Genomic DNA, 18,650 nt, shown 5'->3' with positions numbered 1-18,650 from the left:
ACTAGCCTCAGAAAGATTATGTGATTCCTCTAAGAAAGAGTTGCCAGATAAAATACAAGATGCCCAGTAAAATTTTAATTTCTGATAAACAGTGAATAATTTTTAGCATAATATTACGTGGGATATACATATACTAAAAAAGCCTCTATTGTTTATCTGAAATTAAAATTTAACTGGGCATCCTGTATTTTTATTTGCTTAACGTGGCAACCTTCGTCTAATGAGACTTTGTAACAAAGACTTGAACCTAATTTCAATGACCAACTCAATTTCCTTTCTATCCGTCTACCCAGAAAATCACTGGTACAGATATGTCAGGAGGCAAAAACTCTCAAATTTTTGTTTTCTATCTTCCAAACTTTGTGAACCAAATTCACAAACCTAGAGAAGTCATTCTTCTAGCTCTTTCTCCCCAGAGAGAACTGTGGTTTGAATTTGGGATCTGGCCTATGACTGTATCTAATTCTGTGTTCTGTACAGCTCAGCCGTAGTATTAATATCTAACAACTTTTCGTGACCAGTAGAAGTAATTATAACTAGATAATCCCAGCGATAATATGATAGGGTCAGTTTAAAGGTCAGTTCTGAAATTTAAAAGTGCTATAAAAAATTCGTTTGTTCTTGATGATCATTTTCCACCAGAAATCACAGACCTCAGTGGGGCTTGGGTCACCATCTCCATGGCAACCAGTTACCATCTTCATCATGGAATGAAGACTGAAATAAATCCCCAAGAAAAGATCTAGTGTTTAAGGGTGTGCTTGCTTTCAAACAAAACAAACAAGCAAGCAAAAACATCAAAATAAATACTCGCAAATGGGTAAATCTGAAACTGGATGGCTGTGAAAATATGTTCTATTTTTATGAGGCCACAATCACTAGGACAAATGAATTGCTTTATGAATCTCCAAGATCCCAAGTTTTCTTCTATAGCAACCTGCACTCAATCATAATAATTTTAATTCATTAAAAGTAAAACAGTTTTGAAATGTGAGGCAAAATTTAACTTACAGTCAGATGAGCGGAAGTTTGAAATGACTCAATAGTTGCTATAACACATATTTTTTTTTCTTGCAGAACTTTTCTTGTATACATTTAAAATGTAAAGGTTTTACATTAATTTTAAAGGATTTTAAAAGTACTGGGCTGTGCTTTAAATCGGGCATTGGCAAAATGTTGTGTACTATCTGTTTTTGTTTTTTTTTTTTTTTACTTTAAAACATACCCACACCCATTTATTCATGCATCCTTTATAGTCGCTTTTGCTCAGCAGAGGCAGAGCTGAAGAGTTATGACAGAGACCACTGGGCCTGCAAAATCTAAAATATTTGCTATCTGGCCCTTTAAAGAAAAAGTTTTCCTTCTTTAGATCCCACAGGATGTGTTGCAGGACACTCTTTTCTTTAAAGTAATTTCACTTCAACATTAAGGCCTGTGTTTTTAAGTATGTGTTAGAAGACGTGACAAAATGCCCCAAAATGTTGCTCAGATTCTACTGAAGTTACAGAAACTGGATGACAAAATCAAGTCCTGTCATGAACTCCTGAGCTAAAGTGAGGAAGGGACTTCTCTCAGTAGGATTCTGAACACAGATGATTAATTTTGAAATCAAAATGTGGGAGCCACCGAGGGAGACTGGAAAGAGACAAAGGTGATAAATGGGGAAATAGAACACACAGGACTGGAGTGAACCTCCAGGCAATGATGGTTCACCACTTGCCTTCAATCTACTGGCATCCCATTCACGAAATCAACTTTCATGATTGAGCCTAACATCAAACAGTAGGGAAGTGATGGGAAGAAGTGCAAAATCACGTTGCTAAGGCACCACAGGCAGAATGGAGAAGAAACAAAGCTAGTAACTGACTCTTCCAACCTGACACAACCTGTCTTGCTAAAGACTTCCTTAGATACATATCTTGCTCAGCTCTCTCCTATAGAAACTCTTGCAGCTGGATATGTCTACTCTTTTCCATCTACTGATCAACTGAGGATCTAATTTGTGGGAAATACTCTGCCCATTCACTGGGAGATGGGTATTTCCATCGAAGTCTTCCTAACTGGATGGGGTTAGCAACTCTCTGATTATAAAGTAAGAATTGATTGACTCAGTGCCAACCAACTTGCAAAAATTGTTAGACTTAAAATTTGCCCGAGTCTATTTTTTTTACGGCTGAACCTAAAAGCCTTATAAATTTTGACTTTATTACACCTTTTGGCAAAGCTTTAGGAATTCAAAAAGTAAATCACATGCCTCTCTTTTACACCTACATTCCTGCATTGTGAGGTTTTAAGGATTGATGCACTAGGGGAGGCTACTGTGGAAAACATTTCAGGTTTGAAATGGTGTCTCTTCACACGGCCCGTACTACATAGTTGTGAAAATGTCACCCTACGTGTGGAGGTGGGGAGGGGAGGAGACAAGAGGGGAGGAGGCGGGAGAAAAGGAAGACCTTCATTTAGCTTGGGTGAAAATGCTAATTTTTCCATGCTTCCCAGCCAGTGGCCGTCTTACAATCATAATTTACTGTGGGACTCCTGCTGGCCCGGCCAAGTGCCAAATGACTACAAAATTATGTAGTTATCTTATCAATTTATCTCTACTTTGCGCAGTCCCTTCCCATCAGCTGCCATGCCGCATTGATTCTCATTTGGAATCAAACCAAAGGCAATCATCTGTCTGTGGGATATGTCCAAGTTTATGCCCTTTCTTGAGCTGAGAGCTCTGTGGTCTAACTTGCAAGTGTCCTGCTCGCCCAACCAGGAGGCATGACATGGCCCACCAGCCTCTGCATAGAACAAAGGGCAGGAAGCCGCTTGAGTGACCCTGGCAAAGTGAACCTGAGCACCGAGAAGCCAGGCTAGATGGTTCCTCTGCCTGCTGTCAAGGAAAATGAGCCTTTTGTTGTCATTTTAAATTACTCATGTGGTTCAAGTTCAATAAGCCTTATGCTGTCCCTGTATAACCACAGTATTCCATGATTTTATTGGCTCTGCAGCTGAAATTTAATCAATTTAACTCTCTCTGTTCTTGAATGGCCCTCTGGCAAAAAATGCTGCTGTTCAAGTGAGCAGCAGGTAAGGACTTTGCTGGATACTAACATGAGATTTCCTTGAGGTTGAAAGACAATTAACTTTTTTTTTTTTTCACCACCCCTCTTATCCTAATCTCTGGGATTCAACTGCTGACGCTGACTGACTACGTGCTAGAGGCAAATGAAGTTAGATTCCCTTAGCTCTTCGTTAATTCATTCGATGCTACTCTCCTATGTGTGGTGAGGGAAGGAATGAACCTGGTGTTGTGGACCTTGTCTCTGGGGAGCTCAGATTCTCCTAAGAGAGGTTAAATACAAACGCATAAAAGAAAACCAAGATTTAAGAGGCTGCCCATGTGAGAACAAATTCATACTCTGGAAAATAACTTTTGGGAAGAGTTGGATTATGCCAATGTTTTTCACATACTTTACATTCTGTAACAATGTTTCTTAAGTGTAATTTTGAAGGGTGCGTGCCTGGGTGGTTCAGTCGGTTAGGCGTCCAACTTCGGCTCAGGTCATGATCTCGCGGTCCGTGAGTTTGAGCCCCGCGTCTGGCTCTGTGCTGGCAGCTCAGAGCCTGGAGCCTGCTTCCCATTCTGTGTCTCCCTCTCTCTCTGCCCCTCCCCTGCTCATGCTCTGTCTCTGTCTCCCAAAAATAAATAAACATTAAAAAATTTTAAGTGTAATATTGTAGGAAATCATTAGATACAAAATAGATAAAAATAGCTTTCCTTGAAATATCTTTAAGCTTGCCCTTCAAAGTGTGAATTATTGAGGCACCCCCAGTTCCAGAGTCCAGTGCCATTTTGTTACACTCTATTGGTTATAATCCACAGCTGTAATGACTACATTATGAGTTCTGGGAAGGCCAGCATCGTCCCTTAACCTGTACTCCTAAGGCAGGAGGCAAATGACACACATCCACATCAGGAACACATGTCACTTACCGACCCCAGAACTTTTTTAGTCTGAGCTTCGGTTTAGCTTGCAAACCCTCATCCCAAGGCTCTAGGTAGCCATAACCAACCTACTGTGTCGGCAAAGGAGAATAAATTGACTTGCTTTTCCTGTCCTATCATTGAACACAGTTCTGAAAAATGGTTAGGTGTCCTGCAAATGTTAGATGAAGTGATTTTTTTTTAATGTTTATTTTATTTTCGAGATACAGAGCATGAGCAGGGGAGGGGCAGAGAGAGAGGGAGACACAGGATCCGAAGCAGGCTCCAGGCTCTGAACTGCCAGCACAGAGCCTGATGCGGGGCTCGAACTCACGAACTGTGAGATCATGACCTGAGCTGAAGCTGGACACTTAACCGGCAGCCACCCAGGCACCCCTAGATGAAGTGATTTTTAAATAATACGTCTTTTATTCATTGAAGGTTAACCAAAATAGAGTCAAAATTTATAAAAGATCTGATGTGGTAAGCTATAAACACAAAACATTTCTATGTCTCTACGCATCCTCTGTCCCTGAGACCTTCTATATCCTTCAGATCATTTCCCCTAATGCTGAGAATTAGAATCATCTGCCTGCATATGAAGAAAAACTGAATATAGATAGGTTTTTATGCACATAAATGCTCCTAGCAGCCATTATGAGACTCCTTTGCACAGCTATAATCATGTACAACTTTTTTTTTTCACTGTCAATTCCAAAACCCTGTAAAAACAACAGAGCAATGGGTTTCTCTCTGTTTTTGGATAACAAACAACAGTTGGATATTCATGTTACTCTTTGTTTATAAATGCTAGCTGAGAACTCAGACCCCACCAATAGCAATTTATTGAGCAAGTATTAAGTGCCAGGCACTTTGCAATATTTTTAGTGAATGAATGAAAGAAAGTATACATTATACCAAGTTGTATATCTGTTCATTTTTGAAAAGAACTCATAATCGAACATAGTTAAATCTCTAATGTCTGTAGTGTACTTTTCTACGTCTTTTCCCTTCTTTCATGCTACTCTCTTTCTTGGTCTTAATTGCCTTTCCTCACCTCACTTACCCACCTGGCGTAATGGTTTTCATTCACTGAAGCATAATTCAATGTTATCTTCTTTATGGAATCTTTCAAACCCATGCCTACTAGCAAAATTTGATGTCATCTCATTTGTTCCCTTAGTATATTGTTCATATTCCAATTATTGCACAGGGTACCCTTAAATATGGTTAATAATTTATATTTCCTTTCCCCAGTCACATCATTCAGGGTGGAAACTACCTTTTCTCCATTTTTTTTTTTTATTACTAGCATTGAGAGTTGGCACATATTATGCCATAGTCTGGGTTTCCCAGAAATCAAAGCCTATGGCAATGGCTTATGTGCATTTTTATTGGAAAATGAAATTTCAAGGAGAGGAGGGAAAGGCATAGTGGGACATTGGAAAGAGGAAAAAATGTTATGAAGCTGGCTTTCTACCTGCTATCAAATGTGAAAGATTGCTTGATCTCACAAGAGAGTCTTTTGGGAGGTCATCTGAATGAGAGTTTTTAGGACAATCTTTCCTTGAGGAAAGGATGGAAAATTTTATTTATGAATTTTTGTCTTCCATTGGTGAGTTTTGCCCCATATGGCCTGAAGTGGCTCACCCTTCTGGATTTTGCATGTGTGAAAGCCAACTAAATTCCTAAAGTATTTAATGCCTGAGCATCTATAGGGAAAACCCAGTGCAGGAGGAGAGAGGGCTAACCATGGGTATAAGATGAGGCTCTGGAAGATCCTACTTGCTGAAGGTCTGAAACCACACAGAGCTGGTCTACACAGCAGTGACTGGACCAGGGGACGAGGACGTAGAGGATCTGAAATGCCTCATAAGTGACGTGTGATTCATGGCATGTAAGTGATAGTATTTACAATTTGAATATAAGGTAGCCTATGGTGACAGTCATAATGGAGGTATACATCATGTAGCATGGGAACAATTAGCACTGCAGAAAGGGCTCATGGCAGGACATTTCAGACAGAAGAAATTTCATAAGAAAAATAATATGGAAAACACATGGAGAGAAGGAAGTAGAGGGAAAATCACTGAACTCGGATTATAGCCTGATTCTAAGAAGGAATGAAGTTAGAATGCATATTAAAGTCCTTGAATTAATTCATCTGGCAAATATTTTACTGAGTACCTACTGTGTGATAGGCACTGGAGAAACAGCAATAGATGAATCCTAGGCTAAAGGGTTGGGATTTAATTCAGGGGAGGGAAGAGAGCCAGAGAAGTTTTTCTTTCAAGCTAAGAAGTTGAAACTTCTGCTATGCTATGAGGCACAAAGCAGTGAAATGGTGATACTCTTCCCTGAGCTTCATGTAAAGAAGGAATAGCAATCATGTTGCACAGAAAATTCTTTGCAGAGGGATACTTATTTTCAAATCAGATGTTGATCTGGAAGTGACTTTTCCTGCCACAGAGCCTATGTAACTCTCCTACTCTCTACTGCCAGGTAGTAAGTGTCCTCTTTGCTGCAGATAATAGACACAAGGCAGAGAATTCCACTTAGCAAGTGAGTTGCATAAACAGTAAACAGACAACATTTGAAATCAGGGTGAACATTTAAAAAGATTGTCTGCCTGGGGAGCCTGGGTGGCTCAGTCGGTTAAGCGTCCAACTTCAGCTCAGGTCATGATCTCACAGTTCGTGAGTTCGAGCCCCGCGTCGGGCTCTGTGCTGACAGCTCGGAGCCTGGAGCCTGCTTCGGATTCTGTGTCTCCCTGTCTCTCTGCCCCTCCCCCGCTTGTGCTCTGTCTCTTTCTCTCTCTCAAAAATAAATAAACATCAAAAAAATTAAAAAAAAAGATCATCTGCCTTTGACAAAGAGTATTGAAGACATAATCATCCTTACAAGCATATTGATCAATCAAAAGCTATGTATTTAAAATAAACTTTGAGCAAATATAAATGTAAACACTAAGGTTGTTCCATACATTCAATAATGACCGTAAACCAGGAGCTAACGAACTGCAGACCAGACAGAATGAGATGAAAACAATGTAGACTACAGAAAAAGAAAAACAGCCCATGGAGAAGGAAGAAGGGACACTGGACCAGAATACCTAAATAACACTTACAATTCAACAATTAAAAGAACAACTGACCCAGTTGAAAAGTGGGGAGAAGATTTGAATAGATGCTTCTCCAAGGAAAATATATACATGGCCAAGAAACACAGGGAAAGATGGTCAGCAGCATTAGTCATTAGGGAAATGCAAATCAAAATCACAGTGAGATGATTATAATGGTGATAACAAAGATGGGCGATAACAAGGGTTGGTGAGGATGTGAAGAAATTGGCATGCTCATACCTTGTTGGTGAGAATATAAATTGATAAAGTCATTTTGGAAAACACTTGGGCGGCCCCTCTAAAAGTTAAACATAGAGTTATCGTAAGCTTCCATATTTCCACCCTCAGGTATGTGTCCGAGAGAATTGAGATCATACATCCACAGAAAAACCTGGACACAAATGTTCATGACAACATTAATCATAGTAACCAAAGAGTAGACATCAGTAAAGCAAAAAAGTGGTAACTGATAAAGTGTGTAACTGTACAACAGGATAGCATTCAGCCATCCAAAGGAAGGAAGCTTTGATTCATGCTACAACATGGATGCAACTTGAAAACATGTTAAGTGAATAAAGCCAGATACCAAAGGACACATATTGTACGATCATACATGCATGAAATGTCCAGCATGGGCAAATCACACTGAAATGTGTGGCCGGGGGGGGGGGGGATGGGAAGAGCAACAACAGCATTGACACCAGTAAGCCTTCTGTCCACCTATACATTTGAAAAGTCCTGCCTCCATATGTTTATATCTCTTTGGTAGGTTATCCACAATGATTTATTTTTCAAAAATCAGTAAACTTTTCAGAGTGAGAATGGATGTTATCAATAATCATGTATGGAAAAGAATCTAAAGCTGTATTCAGTGGTGGTCATCATTGCCCAGTTTCTTCTTAAGACTCTGACTTTGAATTCTGCAGGCACCTATGTGCAGGCTGTGCACTGCACAAGCCTAAGGAGTTTCATTCATTTAAGGCACCACAAATTCATGAAATTATTAATGAAATTTCCTGGCACATGGCAGTAAAGTACTTATTTAAATAAAATCAGTATACAATTGAGTCTTCAACGATGCAAGGAAGTCAGGACTACCAGCCCCCTCCACACAGTCAAAAATCCATGTATAACTTTGACTCTCTCCCAAAGTTAACAACTAGTAGCCTACTGAAGCTTGAGCCCTCTATCCTGTTTGGGTCCGTTTTCAACATCTATCATGAATATACGCAATTCTCAGTGAAAAGCGATGTATTTTAAGGGTCTGATGCTTGAAAGGCTGATTTGTGAAGTGAATTTTGAGTTCCTAGCTGTGGATTCATAGACAATATAAAGCTAGTTCTAATGGTGCCTGGTGATAATTATGTCCAGAGATACTGAAAGTTTGCTGCTAGGATATGTTTATTTTAGATTGTGAAATAAATGGACACATTTCCCAGAACTTCTTAGATACTAACAGTGAGAATGCTTTGCTGGTTTTAAATTATCTTTATACGTGACAGTGCTAAAGCCACTTCCTGAACATGATATCAGATTATTGCTGACCCTCAGGTCCATCTGTTTGTACTAAAATTATTAAATTTTACAACTTAAATAAACTTGAGGATGTGTTCCATTCACTTATTGTAATGAATTCCTTCTTAAAACAAAAACATTGCAAGCCACTTAGGGGTAGATACATAAAAATGAGTAGTGGTTATTAAGGAAAGCCCTTTTGAATTGTTTTTTTTTTTTCTTCTGGTACCTTCATTCATTCGTCAAATATTTATTGGCTCCTTACTAAGTGTCAGGCTCTGTTTTTGTTTGCTTGTATTGTGTTTTATTTAAAATTAATAACTGAGCAGATAATATGTTTGCTACGCCATCAGGTTGCTTTATTTTCCTTAGTTTTCTTGAGACCACTATTATGCTGGTTTTTCATGAAGACTTCACTATACATACTTTGTTTTGTTTTGTTTTGTTTGTGAAGTAACACCATTAATTGAATTAGCCAAACTAAACCGCAGACGAGATTTTTAAAATTCTAGATGAATACATATTAAACTGGGATAACTACAAATATAGTCCTTCCTATAAATATTCCTGTGACTTATGTATATATGTTTGCAATAATAAATCTGATGAGGAAAACTTAAGACTTGCAAATTCTCCATCTAACTCAGCACAATATTTTAGGGTTCAAAACACTAAGCCCTCAGTGAGGGTGGGGGGGCTCGGACACTCAAAAGAATAGTAGCTATGAAAGGACACTGGCCCCCTTATCCCTCCCTCCGCCATGCCCTTGAAGGGGACTGGATGGATCCCGCTCAGGGTGTCTCTACCCACCTCAGAGCAAGACCACGTTACAACACATCACATAATAGACACTGCATTAATCGCTTAGAACAGCAGGTCTCAACTGGGGGCCTGTAGATCGAATTCAGGGGTGTTTGTTAACTTGGTTGGAAGAAAATCATCTCTTAATTTTTGCTAATCTCAAACTGATAGTACTTACTTCAATTATGAGTGCTGCTAAGAAGTCACAGTAGTATTTGCAGTATCTATGACTTTGTCACAGGTATTTTTATATTACATTATAACTGTTGCAGATATTCCCAAGTAGAGATGACATTTATCGCTACTTCAATATTATGAGAGGATTAGCCCTGCCTCTCGATCTAATGATTCAACGCATGAATATAAAACATATATATTACTATATTTCACATTCCCCCTCTCAGCTTTACCAAGATATAATTGACAAATAAAATTGTAAGATATTTAAAGTGTAAAACATGATGATTTGATATATGTATGTATTGTGAAATTAGATTAATTAACTAAATTAATTAACACATTCCCCATCTCACAAATTTACTTGTGTGTGTGTGTGTGAGAGAGAGAGAGAGAGAGAGAGAGAGAGAGAGAACATTTAAATTTTCCCTCAGCATAACACTCTCTAAATGAAATAAGTCATACAGAGAAAGACAGATACCATATGTTTTCACTCTTATGTGGATCCTGAGAAACTTAACAGAAGACCATGGGGGAGGGGAAGGAAAAAAAAAGAGAGAGAGAGAGGGAAGGAGCCAAAGCATAAGAGACTCTTGAAAACTGAGAACAAACTGAGGGTAGATGGGGGGTGAGAGGGAGGGGAGGGTGGGTGATGGGTATTGGGAGGGCGTCTTTTGGGATGAGCATTGGGTGTTGTATGGAAACCAATTTGACAATAAATTTCATATTAAAAAAATACAAAAATAAAAAAATAAAAAGATAAATAAACTTCACAAAAATAAATAAATTCGCCCTCAGCAAATTTCAACCACACAATATAGGTTATTAACTCTAGTCACCATGTTATGCGTTAGATCCTTATACTTTGTTCATCTTATAACTGATCATTTGTACCCATTTATCAAACTCTCCCTATTTCCCCCACCCCTCAGCCCCTGGCAACCATTGTTCTACTCTGTTTCTATGGGCTAGACGTTTTTTCTGAAAGATTCTACATGTAAGGGATACTATGAAGTACCTGACATTCTCTGTCTGACTTATTTTACTTAACATAATGCTGTCTGAGTTTATATTTTGTAAGAGTTTAGTAGCGTTCTTTTGCATACAGCTGTCCAGTTTTCCCAACAACATTTATTAATGATACTCTTATTTCTATTGGGTATTCTTGGCTCCTTTGTCATAAATTGACTCAGTTTATTTCTAGGCTCTCTCTTCTGTTCCATTGATCCATGTGTCTGTTTTTGTGCCAATACCCTTCTGTTTTGATGATTGTACTTTTGTAATATAGTTTGAAATCAAAAGGGTAATGCTTCCATTTTTGTTATTTCTCAAAACTGTTTTAGCTAGTTGGAGTATTTTGTGTCCCCATAAAATTTTAGTATTATTTATTTTTGTGAAAAATACCATTTTGATAGGGATTGCGTTGAGCCAATAGATTGTTTGGGTAGTATGGACATGTAAACAGTATTAATTCTTCCAATCCAAGAACACAGAACATCTTTCCATTTACTTGTATCTTCCTCAATTTTTTCCTCAGTGCCTTAAAGTTTTCACTGAGCAGATTTTTCAACTTACTTGAATTTATTCATAAATACTTTTTTTGATGCTGTTATAAATGGGGTTATTGTCTTAATTTCTATTTCTGATAGTTTATTGTTGATATATAGAAATGCAAATAATTTTATATATTGTGCAACCATTTTTGTGTGGCGTCTTTTGGGTTTTTTTAAATTTTTTTTAACTTTTTTAAATTTACATACAAGTTAGTTAGCATATAGTGCAACAATGATTTCGGGAGCAGATTCCTTAATGCCCCTTACCCATGTAGCCCATTCCCCCCTTCCTACAACCCCTCCAGCAACCCTCTGTTTGTTCTCCATATTTATAAGTATCTTATGTTTTGTCCCCTTCCTGTTTTTATATTATTTTTGCTTCCCTTCTTTATGTTCATCTGTTCTGTGTGTTAAAGCCCTCATATGAGTGAAGTAATATGATATTTGTCTTTCTCTGACTAATTTCGCCTAGCATAATACCCTCTAGTTCCATCCATGTAGTTGCAAATGACAAGATTTCATTCTTTTTGATTGCCGAGTAATACTCCATTGTATATACACACCACATCTTCTTTATCCATTCATCCATCGATGGACATTTGGGCTCTTTCCATACTATGGCTATCGTTGATAGTGCTGCTATAAACATGGGGGTTCACGTGCCCCTTTAAAACAGCATACCTGTCTCCCTTGGATAAGTGGCTAGTAGTGCAATTGCTGGGTCATAGGGTAGTTCTATTTTTAGTTTTTTGATGAACCTCCATACTGTTTTCCAGAGTGCCTGCACCAGTTTGCATTCCCAACAGCAATGCAAAAGAGATCCTCTTTCCCTGCATCCTCGCCAACATCATATGTTGCCTGAGTTGTTAATGTTAGCCAGTCTAACAGGTGTGAGATGGTATCTCATTGTGGTTTTGATTTGTATTTCCCTGATGATGAGTGATGTTGAGCATTTTTTCATGTGTCTGTCGGTTGGCCATATGGATGTCTTCCTTGGAGAAGTGCCTATTCATGTCTTTTGCCCATTTCTTCACGGGATTATTTGTTTTTTGGGTGTTGAGTTTCATGAGTTCTTTATACGTTTTGGATACTAGCACTTTATCTGATATGTCGTTTGCAAATATCTTCCATTCTGTTGGTTGCCTTTTAGTTTTGCTGGTTGTTTCCTTTGCTGTGCAGAAGCTTTTTATTTTGATGAGGTCCCAATAGTTCATTTTTGCTTTTGTTTCCCTTGCCTCTGGAGACATGTTGAGTAAGAAGTTTCCGCGGCCAAGATCAAAGAGGTTTTTGCCTGCTTTCTCCTTGAGGATTTTGATGGCTTCCTGTCTTACATTGAGGTCTTTTATCCATTTTGAGTTTATTTTTGTGTACGGTGTAGGAAAGTGGTCCAGGTTCATTCTTCCGCATGTCGCTGTCCCGTTTTCCCAGCACCCCTTGCTGAAGTGACTGCCTTTATTCCACTGGATATTCTTTCCTGCTTTGTCAAAGATTAGTTGACCATACATTTGTGGGTCCATTTCTGGGTTCTCCATTCTGTTCCATTGATCTGAGTGTCTGTTATTGTGCCAGTACCATACTGTCTTGATGAATACAGCTTTGTAGTACAGTTTAAAGTCCAGGATTGTGATGCCTCCTGTTTTGGTTTTCTTTTTCAAGATTGCTTTGGCTATTCGGGGTCTTTTCTGGTTCTATACAAATTGTAGGATTGTTTGTTTTAGCTATGTGAAGAATGCTGGTGTTATTTTCATAGGGGCTGAATTGAATACGTAGAGTGCTTTGGGTAGTATTGACATTTTAACAATATTTGTTCTTCCTATTCAGGAGCATGGAATATTTTTCCTTTTTTTGTGTGTGTCTTCTTCAGTTTCTTTCATGAGCTTTCTATAGTTTTCAGTGTATAGATTTTTCACCTCTTTAGTTAGATTTATTCCTAGGTATTTTATGGTTTTTGGTGCAGTTGTGCATGAGATCGATTCCTTGATTTCTCTTTCTGTTGCTTCATTGTTGGTGTATAGGAATGCAACTGATTTCTGTGCATTGATTTTATATCCTGCAACATTGCTGAATTCATGAATCAGTACTGGCAGTTTTTCGGTGGAATCTTTGGGTTTTCCATATAGAATATCATGTCATTTGTGAAGAGTGAAAGTTTGACCTCCTCCTGGCTGAACTGGATGCCTCTTATTTCTTTGTGTTGTCTGATTGCTGAGGCTAAGACATCCAATACTATGTTGAATAACAGTGGCAAGACTGGACATCCCTGTCTTGTTCCTGACCTAGGGGGAAAGCTCTCAGTTTTTCCCCATTGAGGATGACATTAGTGTTGGGTCTTTCATATATGTCTGTTATGATCTTGAGGTATAACACTTCTATCCCTACTTTCTTGAGGGTTTTTATCAAGAAAGGATGTTGTATTTTGTCAAATTCTTTCTCTGCATCTATTGAGAGGATCATATGGTTCTTGTCCTTTCTTTTATTGATGTGATGAATCACATTGATTGTTTTGCGAATATTGAACCAGCCCTGCATCCCAGGTATAAATCCCGCTTGGTCGTGGTGAATAATTTTTTTTTTAATTTTTTTTAACGTTTATTTATTATTGAGACAGAGAGAGACAGAGCATGAATGGGGGAGGGACAGAGAGAGGGAGACACAGAATCCGAAACAGGCTCTAGGCTCTGAGCCGTCAGCACAGAGCCCGACGCGGGACTCGAACTCACAGACCACGAGATCATGACCTTAGCCGAAGTCGGCCGCTCAACCGACTGAGCCACCCAGGCGCCCCAATAATTTTTTTTTTAAGATAACCAGTCTACTGATTGTTTTGTTTTTATTTTTTTAAAATTTATTGTCAAATTGGTTTCCATACAATACCCAGTGCTCATCCCAAAAGGTGCCCTCCTCAATACCCACCACCCCCCTTCCCACCCCTCATCAGCCTTCAGTTTGTTCTCAGTTTTTAAGAGTCTCTTATGCTTTGGCTCTCTCCCACTCTAACCTCTTTTTTTTTCCTTCCCCTCCCCCATGGGTTTCTGTTAAGTTTCTCAGGATCCACATAAGAGTGAAAACATATGGTATCTGTCTTTCTCTGTATGGCTTATTTCACTTAGCATCACACTTTCCAGTTCCATCCACGTTGCTACAAAGGGCCATATTTCATTCTTTCTCATTGCCATGTAGTACTCCATTGTGTATATAAACCACAATTTCTTTATCCATTCATCAGTTGATGGACATTTAGGCTCTTTCCATAATTTGGCTATTGTTGAGAGTGCTGCTATAATCATTGGGGTACAAGTGCCTCTATGCATCAGTACTCCTGTATCCCTTGGGTAAATTCCTAGCAGTGCTACTGCTGGGTCATAGGGTAGGTCTATTTTTAATTTTTTGAGGAACCTCCACACTGTTTTCCAGAGTGGCTGCACCAATTTGCATTCCTACCAACAGTGCAAGAGGGTTCCCGTTTCTCCACATCCTCTCCAGCATCTATAGTCTCCTGATTTGTTCATTTTGGCCACTCTGACTGGCGTGAGGTGATATCTGAGTGTGGTTTTGATTTGTATTTCCCTGATGAGGAGCGATGTTGAGCATCTTTTCATGTGCCTGTTGGCCATCTGGATGTCTTCTTTAGAGAAGTGTCTGTTCATGTTTTCTGCCCATTTCTTCACTGGATTATTTGTTTTTCGGGTGTGGAGTTTGGTGAGCTCTTTATAGATTTTGGATACTAGCCCTTTGTCCAATATGTCATTTGCATAATTTTTTAATGTATTGTTGTATCCAGCTGGCTAATATCTTGTTGAGGATTTTTGTATCCATGTTCATCAGGGAAATTGGCCTATAGTTCTCCTTTTTAGTGGGGTCTCTGTCTGGTTTTGGAATCAAGGTAAAATGGCTCCATAGAATGAGTTTGGAAGTTTTTCTTCCATTTCTATTTTTTGGAACAGCTTCAAGAGAATAGGTGTTAATTCTTCCTTAAAAGTTTGGTAGAATTCTCCTGGAAAGCCATCTGGCCCTGGACTCTTGTTTTGAGAGATTGTTTGTTACTAATTCGATTTCCTTACTGCTTGTGGGTCTGTTAAATTTTCTGTTTCTTCCTGTTTCAATTTTGGTAGTGTATATGTTTCTAGGAATTTGTCCATATCTTCCATATTGCCCATTTTATTGGCATATAATTGCTCATAATATTCTTTTATTACTGTTTTTATTTCTGCTGTGTTGGTTGTGATCTCTCCTCTTTCATTATTGATTTTATTTATTGGGGTCCTTTCCTTTTTCTTTTTGATCAAAATGGCTAGTGGTTTATCAATTTTGTTAATTCTTTTAAAGAACCAGCTTCTGGTTTCATTGATCTGTTTGGTTTTTTGTTGTTGTTTGTTTGTTTGTTTGTTTGTTTTGATAGCATTGATTTCTGCTCTAATCTTTATCATTTCCTGACTTCTGCTGGTTTTGGGTTTATTTGCTGTTCTTTTTCCAGCTCTTTAAGGACTTTTTTTTCCCTTGCTGCTTTTATGATTCTCTCCTTGCCTGAGTATTTTGTGAATTTGACTATGATATGCCTTGTTGATGGTCGGTTTTTGTTGAATCTAAAGGAGGTCCTCAGTGCTTCCTGGATATTGATGTCTGTGCCTTTCCCCAGGTTAGGAAAGTTTTCCGCTATGATTTTCTCAAATAACCCTTCTACCCCTATTTCTCTCTCTTCCTCTTCTGCAACCCCTATGATTCTGATGTTGTTCCTTTTTAATGAGTCACTGATTTCTCTAATTCTTAAATCATGCCCTTTTGCCTTAGTCTCCCTCTTTTTTTTTCTGCTTCATTATTCTCCATAAGTTTGTCCTCTATATTACTGAATCTCTGTTCTGCCTCATGCATCCTTACCACTGTGGCATCCATTCAAGATTGCAGCTCAGTTATAGCATTTTTTATTTCATCCTGACTAGCTTTTACTTCTTTTATGTCTGCAGCAAGGGATTCTAATCTGTTTTTGACTCCAGCTAGTATTCTTATTATCGTGATTCTAAATTCTGGTTCAGATGTCTTACTTGTATCTGTATTGGTTAAATCCCTGGCTGTCGTTTCTTCCTCCTCTTTCTCTTGTGGTGAATTCCTTCATTTCATCGTTTTGAAGCTAGAAAAGGAATTAATGAGGTAAAAATATTTTAACTAACATTAAAAAATTAAAATTAAAAAAATATTAAAAATTAAAAATTAAAAATAAACACATATACAAACAAAATCGAATAAATGATGCCAGATCCTAGGTGTGTTTTGGTCTGGGTGTTGAAAGGGGCTTGAGAGGTTAGAGAAAAAAGGGGAAGTAAAGAAAAAAAGAAACAAGGAAATCATTTGAAAATTTGAAAAAATGAATACACTGAAGTAAAATAAAATAAAATGATGGAAGTAAAATAGAATTTGAAGAAATTTACACAAAAGTAAAAATTATAGTAGAAAACATTAAAGAAAAATATTTTTAATAAAAATTGAAAATAAATTTTTTTTCTCTTTCTGTATTCAAGAAATAGAAATGAAAAAGAGAAAAAAGGAAAAAAAGAAAAAAGAAAGAAAATTGAATAGTTGGGCCGGCTAACAGACTGAAATATGACTTAAATAACTTCGTTTTGCCCTAGAAGTCAAAGTATGAAGGTTAATAGTCCATAAACTAAGCAGGCGGAGACTCCTGTTTCTGAAGAGTGAGGCTGGCCCAGTTGCGCGGCACTTGGTGTAATGGCTCCGTTCTCCACTAGATGGCGCTGCTTAGCTTACTAGGGCGGATTGTTGTGGCACTTGTAGGTGTGTATGCGCATGCGCGGGAGTGGTGAAAATGGCGTCACCCAGCTTCCCAGTCTCTAGTATGGGAACTCTGTCCTTCCCCATCTGCAGTTGCGCACCTGTCCTTTGTTTTCAGCTTCTGTCCACTCCCCACTTTTACAAGGTCCGTGACAGAGACCCAAGCAGCACCTCCCTCCTGAGTTTTATCTCAGATGCGGCAGTGTTTCCCAACCTCTCACTTCTGAGGGACTGCGGCTTTGACCCGCTCAGACCCTCTGTGGGAGGGTCTCACCAAGCAATGGCCTGGTGCTGGCCACACCCAGGAACGTTCGAGGGACCATGCTGCTTCAATGGCCAGAGACGGCGGCTGGGTGCCAGCCCGCCCCAGAACAAGTTCACGTGATTGTGTAGGAGCAGAGTTTCAGGGATTATAGTAAGTCACAGCACACATCTGGCACCTGGCTTCACCCACAGCGACCTTGTTCCAGCACCAGCTAATGTGGTTCTTCTCCGGGTGTCCTCCCAACAGGGGAGCGGCCTCTCCCCATGTGGCCCGAGGACTTTGAAGACTTCAGTCTCTGCTCCTGGGGATTCGTCCTTCCCACCAGAGCACTGCCAGGTATCGAGCTGCAGAGTCTCAGACTCTGCGCTCCACCTGTTTATAGAGTCTTAATGGAATTTAAACCCTCTCCTTTCTCCTTTCCCCATTTTTAGTTCAGTCCCTGTGGCTGTTTCCACTTTTCCACTTTCTCTCCACCTACTTTTTTGGGGGGGTGCTTTTCCCATATTCTCCCCCCACCCCACCCCCATCTCCGTTCTCTCTCCACAAGCAAAAATGGTTCCCTGCCCTTTGCAGCTTCTCTCTCTCCCCCAGTTCACCTCTCTTCTGCCACGTACCTACTGCATTCTGTGGTTCAGGTTGTGCAGATTGTTGTGTTAATCCTCCAGTCAGTTTTCTAGGTGTGTAGGATGGTTTAGTGTTGATCTGGCTGTATTTCATGGACAGGAGACACAAAAAACTTCCATGCTATTCTGCCATCTTGGCTCCTCCCCTCTAGGGTTTTCTTATATAATATCATGTTATTTGCAAATAGAGGCAGTTTTGTTCCTTTCTGATTTAGATGCCTTTTATTTATCTTTCTTGCCTAATTGGTCTGGCTAGGACTTCCAGTACTATTTTGAATAAAAGTGCTAAGAGTGGGCACTTGTTTTGTTCCTGATCTTACAGGGAAAACTTAGTGTTTCACCATTGAGTATGATAGGTGTGGGCTTGCCATATGTGGCCTTTGGTATGTTCAGGTACATTTCCTCTATAACTAGTTTGTTGAGAGTTTTTGTCATGAAAACTTGTAGAATTTTGTCAGATGCTTTTACTGCATCTACTAAGATGATCATATGATTCTTACCCTTCATTTTTAACATGTAATGTATTACATTTATTGATTTGCATGTGTTGAACTATCCTAGAATAGAATCATCCCTAGAATAAATCGCACTGTTCATGGTTTAAGAAACTTTTGCTATGCTGTTGACTTCAGTTTGCTAGTATTTTGTTGAGCATTTTTGGCCTGTAATTTTCTCTTTTTGGAGTGTTCTTGTCTGAGTTTGGTATTAGAATAAAGCTGGCCTTGTAAAATGAGTTTGAGAGTGTTCCCTCACCTTCTGTTTCTCAGACGAGTTTGAGAAAGATTAGTATTAGTTCTTTTTACAATGTTTGGTAGAATTCACGTCTCCTTTCCTC

This window comes from Panthera tigris, chromosome C2 (assembly GCF_018350195.1).
Source record: "Panthera tigris isolate Pti1 chromosome C2, P.tigris_Pti1_mat1.1, whole genome shotgun sequence".
NCBI lineage: Eukaryota > Metazoa > Chordata > Mammalia > Carnivora > Felidae > Panthera > Panthera tigris.
This window is presented reverse-complemented; position numbering follows the sequence as displayed.